The sequence below is a fragment of the Rhinopithecus bieti genome, unplaced genomic scaffold (genome assembly GCF_001698545.2).
Source record: "Rhinopithecus bieti isolate Rb0 unplaced genomic scaffold, ASM169854v2 scaffold_26603, whole genome shotgun sequence".
Taxonomy (NCBI): Eukaryota; Metazoa; Chordata; class Mammalia; order Primates; family Cercopithecidae; genus Rhinopithecus; species Rhinopithecus bieti.
In genome coordinates this window covers 781,820-791,246 of record NW_016812252.1, presented here as the reverse complement: position 1 = coordinate 791,246, position 9,427 = coordinate 781,820, and positions in this window count along the sequence as shown.

Sequence of the window (9,427 nt, the reverse complement as noted above, 5' to 3'; positions counted from 1 at the left end):
CCCCAAATTTAGCCCAAATAACTCTCTACTTATATAAAATTTGCCTCAGTTTGTTTTTTTTTTTTTTTTTTTTTAGTTCAACACCCCAAAGACCAAGAACAAGAGCCAGCTTGTCAAGCCCTCCCATTCTTGAGGGAGACAGCTGGCCTCTGTGCCAGCCCAAGAGGGCCCTCCAGATCCTGAGGTTTCCTTCAGATGCTGAAGAGTGGGAGTGAGGACATCTTTGGATAGCATTGTCAATGAGCATACTCCATCTGGCCTTCTGCCTCCCCTCCCATCTCAAGTCAAAAGAGGGTCTCCTGAGACCTGAGGGACAGAAGAACTGATACAAACTCAAGGTAAGAGGCTGTGGCTGGAGCTGCCCCTCTGTGATGGCAGATTGTGGGTGACGACTGTCTGAAGGAAGGCCTGCATTTCCAGCCTTCACTGGGTAACAGCATGTGCATATTTCCTGTGGGTGCCATGGAAGGGAGTGGTATTTAGTAGGGATCCCCACACTTGGCCAAAGGAGGCTGAGGGAGAAGTCTACATTGCCAACTTGAGGGGGTGTTGCCTGGATCAAAGGTTCTGTAAGAGAGGGAGCCTCAGTGTTGGGGAGTGGGCCCCCCTCAGTAACTATAAGTGCAACACAACTAACAGTGGCACAAAACTAGTAGGGACTTCCTGCTCCTCATCTCTGCTCTCTCCCAGAGGGCCCCTGTGATGGTTAATTCCATGTGTCAACTTGACTAGGTCACGGGGTGCCCAGATAGTTTGTGGCACTTTTTTTTTAGTGTATCCGTGAGGAGGTTTCAGGAAGAGATTAGCATTTGCATTGGTAGACTGAGTAAAGCAAATGACCCTCCCCACTGCAGCGGGGCATCATCCAATCTATTCAGGTCTGAGTAGGACAAAGATCAGAGGAAGGGAGAATTCACTCCCTCTGCCTGACTGCTGAGTTGGGACATCAGTTTCCTGCCTTGGGCCTGGGATTTACACCACTGTATCCCCTGGTTCTTGGGCTTTCAAACTTGGACTGAACGATATCACCAGCTCTCTCGGGTCTCTAGATTGCAGATGGCACACCGTGGGACTTCTCAGCTTCCATAATTGTTACAGGAAAGAGGTCTCAACCCAGACCCCAAGAGAGGGTTCTTGGATCTTGCTTAAGAAAGAATTCAGGGTGAGTCCATCGGGTAAAGTGAAAGTAAGTTTATTTAAAAAGCAGAGGTATAAAAGAATGACTACTCCGTATAGCAGCCTGAAGGCCGCTGGATGCCCATTTTTATGGTTATTTATTGATTATATGCTAAACAAGGGGTGGATTATTCATGCCTCCCCTTTTAGACCATATAGGGCAACTTCCTGATGTTGCTGTGGCATTTGTAAACTGTCATGGCGCTGGTGGGAGTGCAGCAGTGACAACAACCAGAGGTCACTCTCGTGGCCATCTTGGTTTTGGTGGGATTTGGCTGGCTTCTTTACTGCAAGCTGTTTTATCAGCAAGGTCTTTATGACCTGTATCTTGTGCTGACCTCCTGTCTCATCCTGTGACTTAGAATGCCTTAACCGTCTGGGAATGCAGCCCAGTAGGTCTCAGCCTCATTGTATCCAACCCCTATTCAAGATGGAGTTGCTCTGGTTCAAACACCTCTGATATAATCACATGAACCAATTCCTTATTAAAATTTCTGTCTCTCTCTCTCTCTCTCTCTGTGCATTCAGTGATTCTGTTTTTCTGGAGAACCCTGACTAATCCAGCCCCCAAAATAGCACTTAGGAAAGAGGTGTGGCCAGGCGCAGTGGATCATACCTGTAATCCCAGCACTTTGGGAGGCTGAGGCAGACGGATGACTTGAGGTCAGGGGTTCGAGACCAGCCTGGTCAACATGGTGGAACCCCGTTTCTACTAAAAAAAAAAAAAATGAGCCAGGCATGGTGGCCTCACACCTGTAATCCCAGCTACTTGGGAGGCTGAGGGGGGAGAATCCCTTGAACCCAGGAAGTGGAGATTGTAGTGAGCCGAGATCGTGCCACTGCACTACTGCACTTCAGGCTGGGTGACAGAGTGAGACGCCATCTCAAAAAAGAAAGAGGTGTGAAGCTGCTGTCCCCATCACAGATTTCCCAGCTGAAGGCAGCGCTAAGGGAGAGGAGAAGTTTAAGTTAGATAAAAGACTGGAGTTTTAATATTGTTTAATGTTGGATCGAGCAGGGCTTTTTATACTAAAATGAAACTGTTCTTAGATAACAAATGATTGGAAAAATTCTGAAAGCGGCCCATGTTTTCATCCCATGGAGGAAGAGCACACCCCGGTGGGCTTGGAAGGCAATGGGAAAAGTTCACTTTCTCTTTGCACCTTACTGAGTAGACATTTGTGCAACAAACTGGTTCCACCAGGAATGCAAGTGTGGTTCAGTATTAGGATAATCTTAAAACCATTTGATCATACCTATAGATGTTGGGAAGACATCTGATAAAATTCAGTATACATTCCTAATAGAAAACACTGTATAAAATAGGAAACAGGCCAGGCACGGTGGCTCCTGGCTGTAATCCTAGCACTTTGGCAGGCCAAGGCAGGTGGATCGCTGGAGCTCAGGAGTTTGAGACTAGCCTGGGATGTGGCAAAACCTCTGTCTCTGCAAAAAAACACAAAAATTAGCCGGGTGTGGTGGGGCACACCTGTAGTCCCAGCTACTCAGGAGGCTGAGGTGCAGGGATCACTTGAACCCAGGAGGTTGAGGCTGTGGTGAGAGATCACGCCACTGCACTCCAGCCTGGGGTCAAAGTGAAACCCTATCTCAAAAATAAAATAAAATAAAATAGGAATCAAAAGAAACTACCTAACATTTTAAAGACTGTGTACCTGAAACCAGCAACTCATGTCTTTTTTTAAATTTTATTTATTTTTATTTTATTTTATTTTATTTTATTTATTTATTCACTTATTTTGAGACAGAATTTTGCTCTTGTTGCCCAGGTTGGAGTGCAGTGGCGCGATCTCAGCTCATAGCAACCTCCGCCTTCAGGTTTCAAGTGATTCTCCTGCCTCAGCCTCCCAAGTAGCTGGGACTACAGGCACGTGCCACCATACCCAGCTAATTTTTCATATTTTTAGTAGAGACGGGGTTTCACCACGTTGGCCAGGATGGTCTCAATTTCTTGACTTCGTGATCTGCTCACCTCAGCCTCCCAAAGTGCTGGAATTACAGGCGTGAGCCACCAAGCTGACCATGTCAATTTTTTTTAAATGCAGAAAAGTACAAAGAAAAACAAAACTCTCTCATATTTTCATCACCTGGAACTAATAATTTGGCTATTCGCTTATGGCTTTTAAATAAAATTATTATGCTGCATAATACACGTTTATTAAAAATAATTAAACTATAAAAAAGTACAATAATAAAGTTAAAAAAAATCACCAACCAGAAACCGTCATAATTGGCCGGGCGCAGTGGCTCACATTTGTAATCCTAGCACTTTGGGAGGCCAAGGCGGGCAGATTACTTGAGGTCAGGAGTTCGAGACCAGCCTGGCCAACATGGTGAAACCCCGTCTCTACTAAAAAAATACAAAAAACTAGCCGGGTGAGGTGGCGGGTGCCTGTAGTCCCAGCTACTCGGGAGGCTGAAGCAGGAGAATGGCATAAACCCGGGAGGTGGAGCTTGCAGTGAGCTGAGATCCGGCCACTGCACTCCAGCCTGGGCGACAGAGCGAGACTCCGTCTCAAAAAAAATAAATAAATAAAAATAAAAAATAAAATAAAAAATAAAAAAAACTAGCTGGGCATTGTGGCTGGTGCCTGTAATCCCAGCTACTTGGGAGGCTGACGCAGGAGAATCGCTTGAACCAGGGAGGTAGAGGTTGCAGTGAGCAGAGATGGCACCACTGCACTCCAGCCTGGGCAACAGGGCAACACTCCAAAAATTAGCTGGCCGTGGTGGTGCAGGTCTGTGGTCCCAGCTGCTCAGGAGGCTGAGGTGGGAGGATTGTTTGAAACTGGGAGGCTGAGGTTGCAGTGAGCTGAGATCACGCCACTGCACTCCAGCCTGGGTGACAGAGCCAGACTCCATCTCATAAAAAAAGAAAGAAAGAAACAGTCATCATTAATATCAGGTAAACATCATTTCAGGTATCTTTCCATACATATTTACAGATGGACAGAGATACATGGATACATACATTTAATTTTACTTAAATTTGCATCTGTGTTTGTGAGGAATACTGGTCTATAATTCTCTCTTCCTGTAGTGTCTTCATCTGGTTTTCATATTATTTCATAATACTGGCCTCATAAGATGAATTTGGGAAGTGTTCTATACTTCCATATTTTTAAAAGTTTGTATAGTATTCCTGTTGTTAAAAAAAAATGTTTCATAGAATTCATGAGTAAAGCCTTCTGGGCCTGGAGTTTCTTCTGTGGGACATTTTAAATTACAAGTTCAGTATTTGGAATTAATGTAAGGATATTCAAATTTTCTGTTTCTTCTTTGGTAGTTTGTGTCCCTGAAGAAATTTTTCTATTTCATCTAGGTTGTTCCATGATTTTGCATGAAGTTGTTCATAATATTCTATTCCCTTATCATCCTTTTAATATCTGTGGAGGCCATAGTTATGTCCCTTCTTTCATTCCTGATATTAATACTTTGCCTCTTCTCTTTTTTCCTTGCTTCATTTAGCTAAAAGCTTATCAATTTTGTTGATATTTTCAAAGACCCAGTTTTTTATTTCATTGATTTTCTCTACTGTTGATGTAAGTTTTATTTAATTAATTACTGTACTTGTCTTTATGATTTTCTTTCCTCTACTTTAGGTTTAATTTACACTTCTTTTTCCAATTTATTGAGGTAGGAATGCAGATCACTGGTTTTAGACTTTTCTTCATTCTAATATAAACAAACATTTAAAGCTATAAATTTTTTTCTTAGCACTGCTTTAGCTGCATCTAATAGAATTTAATATGTTGTTATCATGAGATTAAAATATATTCCAATTTCCTTTGTGATTTCTCTTTTGACCTATGGATTATATGGAATGTGTTGTTTAATTTTCAAATATTTTGGGTTTTTCTAATTATCTGATTTTTCTTAAACTCTAATGTGATTCCACTGTGATCAGAGAATATACTCTCCATAGTCAGAGACAGGACTAGCTGGATTTCCTAGGCCGATTAAGAATCCCTAAGCCTATCTGGGAAGGTGACTTCATCCACCTTTAAACATGGGGCTTACAACTTAGCTCACACCCGACCAATCAGGTAGTAAAGAGAGCTCACTAAAATGCTAATTAGGCAAAAACAGGAGGTAAAGAAATAGCCAATCATCTATCGCCTGAGAGCACAGTGGGAGGGACAATGATCAGGATATAAACCCAGGCATTCAAGCCAGTAGTGGCTCCCCTCTTTGGGTCCCCTCCCTTTGTATGGGAGCTCTGTTTTCACTCTATTAAATCTTGCAACTGCACACTCTTCTGGTACGTGTTTGTTACAGCTTGAGCTGAGCTTTCACTTGCTGTCCATCGCTGCTCTCTGCCACCATCTCAGACCCGCCGCTGATTTCCATCCCTCCGGATCCGGCAGGGTGTCCGCTGTGCTCCTGATCCAGCTAGGAGCCCATTGCCACTCCCGATCGGGGTAAAGGCTTGCCATTGTTCCTGCATGGCTAAGTGCCTGGGTTTGTCCTAATTGAGCTGAACACTAGTCACTGGGTTCCACAGTTCTCTTCCGTGACCCATGGCTTCTAATAGAGCTATAACACTCACCACATGGCCCAAGATTCCATTCCTTGGAATCCGTGAGGCCAAGAACCCCGGGTCAGAGAACACAAGGCTTGCCACCATCTTGGAAGTGACCTGCCGCCATTTTGGAAGCAGCCTGCCACCATCTTGGGAGCTCTGGGAGCAAGGACCCCCTCCCCCCCACCCCCGCCACCCAACATTAGTTTCAGACCCTTTAGTTATCTGGACTATTATAAGGTGTATCATATACCCTCAAAAAGAAGGTAGTTGGCCATTTTGTTGTACAGGGTCCTTCAAATATCAATTAAGTCAAGATTTGATAGTCTTTTTTCAGATCTGTATCTTTTTGTTTTTTTGTCTGTCAATTGCTGAGGGAGGAGTGTTAAAACTTTCCATTTTGGTTAAGAATTGTCAATTTTCTCTTTAGTTAATATTTCAATGGTAGTGATATGGTTTGGATCTGTGTCCCTACCCAAATCTCATGTTCAGTTGTAATTCTCAATGTTGGCAATGGGTCCTGGTAGAAGGTGATTGGATCATGGGGGTGGATCCTCCATGAGCAGTTTAGCGCTGTGCCTTGGGTGCTGTTCTCATGACAGAGTTCTTATGAGATCTGGCTGTTTAAAAGTGTGTGGCACCTCCTCCTGCTCCAGTCATGTACATGCCTGCTTACCCTTCACCCTCTAACGTGATTGTTAGTTTCCAGAGGCCTCCTCAGCCATGCTTCCTGTGCTGCCTACAGAACTGTGAGCCAATGAAGCCTCTTTTCTGTATAAATTACCCAGTCTTAGACATTTCTTTATGTCTTTGAGAGAACAGACTTATACAGGTAGAAAAGGGGAACAGACACCAGGTAGAGCTAAGAGAAAACAAAGAACAACATGGCACGTTTGAGACCAAATATATCCGTTATTACATCAAATCCAGAAGGACTTTAACACTGAAATTAAAGACAGGGATTATCTGACTGGTAATTAGATAATGATCCAGCTTTATGTATATAAGAGACACACTTTAAACGCAAGAACATAGGTTCCAGGCCCTGTCTAAGAAGTCCTGGAACCATGCACACCTGTTGGCAGGTGGAAAGGGCAGGTATGTGGAGGGATATGAGGTCACAGATTCTGCCCATGGTCTCTAAGCAGGGCCTGGCTGAGGTCTCAACAAGGTGGTTGTCCTCCTGGTCTCCATCCCATACCGTGTTAGAGGAAGAGAAGCAATCAGAGCTTGACTGTCCAAGAGGACAGCAACTCTACCTTCTCCCAGAACAGTGAACACCAACCAGGCTACCTGCCTCACACTTAGGGTATGAGGTGTGTGAGAAGTGTGGTGGGGCTGGAGACCCAGGTGCAGGCTGGATCCCTCAAGAGGTGATCTTGGGCAGTAGGCAGGGGCCAGATCATGTAGGACATTGCAGAGACATCTCTACCCTCCCACTCCCGATGTCTTTCTGCTGCTCCACCACACACCCACTTCCACCAAGTTTTCATGAAAAGACTGTAAAATAATTGACTTCTTAGGTGCAGTCTCTGAATCTGCTGTCACCCCCGGGGCCCCGAACAGTACTCTAAATGTGGTCAATTTCACTGGCTGTCATATTGGTTCCAGGCACAGCCCAAAAATATGATAGGGTGAGCAGCCTAAGGGACTGCAGCTTCCTCTCCAGCTGTTTATCAGGCGATGTGAGAAGGACTATTCTGTTTGTGACTCAAACACATTCATGTATTCATTCATGTGTGTGTTCCTTCACAAACATTGAGCACCTACTGCATTCCAGGCACTCCAATAGGCACTAAGTTTGGTAAACCAGAAAATTATCAAGATACACTCAGAGAATTGAATGCCTTTTGCAGGGTAAGACCTCACAGACACTCTGGTTAAATCCTTCATTTGACCCAACAGCTTGCCAAATTCCAGAGTGGGGGTGGGATTTGCCTACATTCATACAGAAAATCATTGTTTTTGTGTTTTTAAAAATGAGATCCTATATAAATGGCCAAAAGCACACAAAAGATGCTCAACATCACTAATCATCAGAGAATGCAAATCAAAACCATAATGAGCTATCACCTCACAGCCATTAGAATGGTTACTATACGTCGGGCACGGTGGCTCAAGCCTGTAATCCCAGCACTTTGGGAGGCCGAGACGGGCGGATCACGAGGTCAGGAGATTGAGATCATCCTGGCGAACCCAGTGAAACCCCATCTCTACTAAAAAATACAAAAAAACTAGCCGGGCGAGGTGGCGTGCGCCTGTAGTCCCAGCTACTCGGGAGGCTGAGGCAGGAGAATGGCATAAACCTGGGAGGCGGAGCTTGCAGTGAGCCGAGATCCGGCCACTGCACTGGGCGACAGAGCGAGACTCAGTCTCAAAAAAAAAAAAAAAAAAAAAAAAAAAAAAGAATGGTTACTATATAAAAAAAACCTGGAAAATAATAAGTGTTGGCAAGGATGGGGAGAAACTGGAACTTTGTGCACTGTTGATGGAAATATAAAATGGTTCAGCTGCTGGGGAAAGCAGCATGGCAGATCTTCAAAAATTAAACATAGAATTACCATTGATCTAGCAATTCCACTTCTGAGTATTACCCAAAAGAATTGAAAACAAGGTTAAAGAAGAGATATTTGTACACCCATGTTCACAGCAGCATTACTCACAATCGTTAAAATGTGGAAGCAACCCAAGTGACAATGACAGCTGACTGCAAAGACACAATGTGGTAAATACCTACAGTGAGAGATTAGCTTTGGAAAGGAAGGAAATTCTGACACATGCTACAACATGGATGAACCTTGGAGACATTTATGCTAAAAAAAAAAAAAAGCCAGTCACAAAAAAGACAAACATATGGAATTATGTTTACAATTCCACATAAGCATATGGAATTACAGAATGTAAGATTCCACTTATTTGAGGTATCTAGAGTAGTCAAAATCATAGCGACAGAAAATAGAATGGTGGTTGCGGGTAGTTGGAGGGTGTGGAGGGGAATGGGAAGTTATTGTTTAATGGGTGTAAAGTTTTGGTTTTGCAAGAAAAAGAATTCTGGAGATGGTGATGATGGTTACACAATAATACGAGTGTACTTAATACCACTGAGCTGACCCTTAAGAATGGTTAGGATAGTAAATACTATATGCATTTTGCAACAATAAAAAAACTTTTAAAATTATACAGATAAAACACAAACACATTCTTGTTGGAAAAAGCCAAACAAGGCTGGGCGCGGTGACTCACACCTGTAATCCCAGCACTTTGGGAGGCCAAGGTGGGTGGATCACGAGGTCAGGAAATCAAGACCATCCTGGCCAACACGGTGAAACCTTGTCTCTACTAAAAATACAAAAATTAGCCAGGCGTGGTGGCAGGCGCCTATAATCTCAGCTACTCAGGAGGCTGAGGCAGGAGAATCACTTGAATCAGGGAATTGAAGGTTACAGTGAGCCAAGATCGTGCCACTGCACTCCAACCTGGCGATAGAGCAAGATTCCGTCTCAAAAAAGAAAAAAAAAAAAAGTCAAACAATACAAACAAAACCCTAGTTCTTCCTTGACAACTTCCCCACGTGTAGGATATACAGACTTAGACACATTGTGTCTGACCCAATCCTCATGACCACTCTATAACTTAAATATTATGATCTGCATTTTACAGATAAGGAAATGGAACTGCAGATTCTCTATTTTTTTTTTTTTTTTTTTTTTT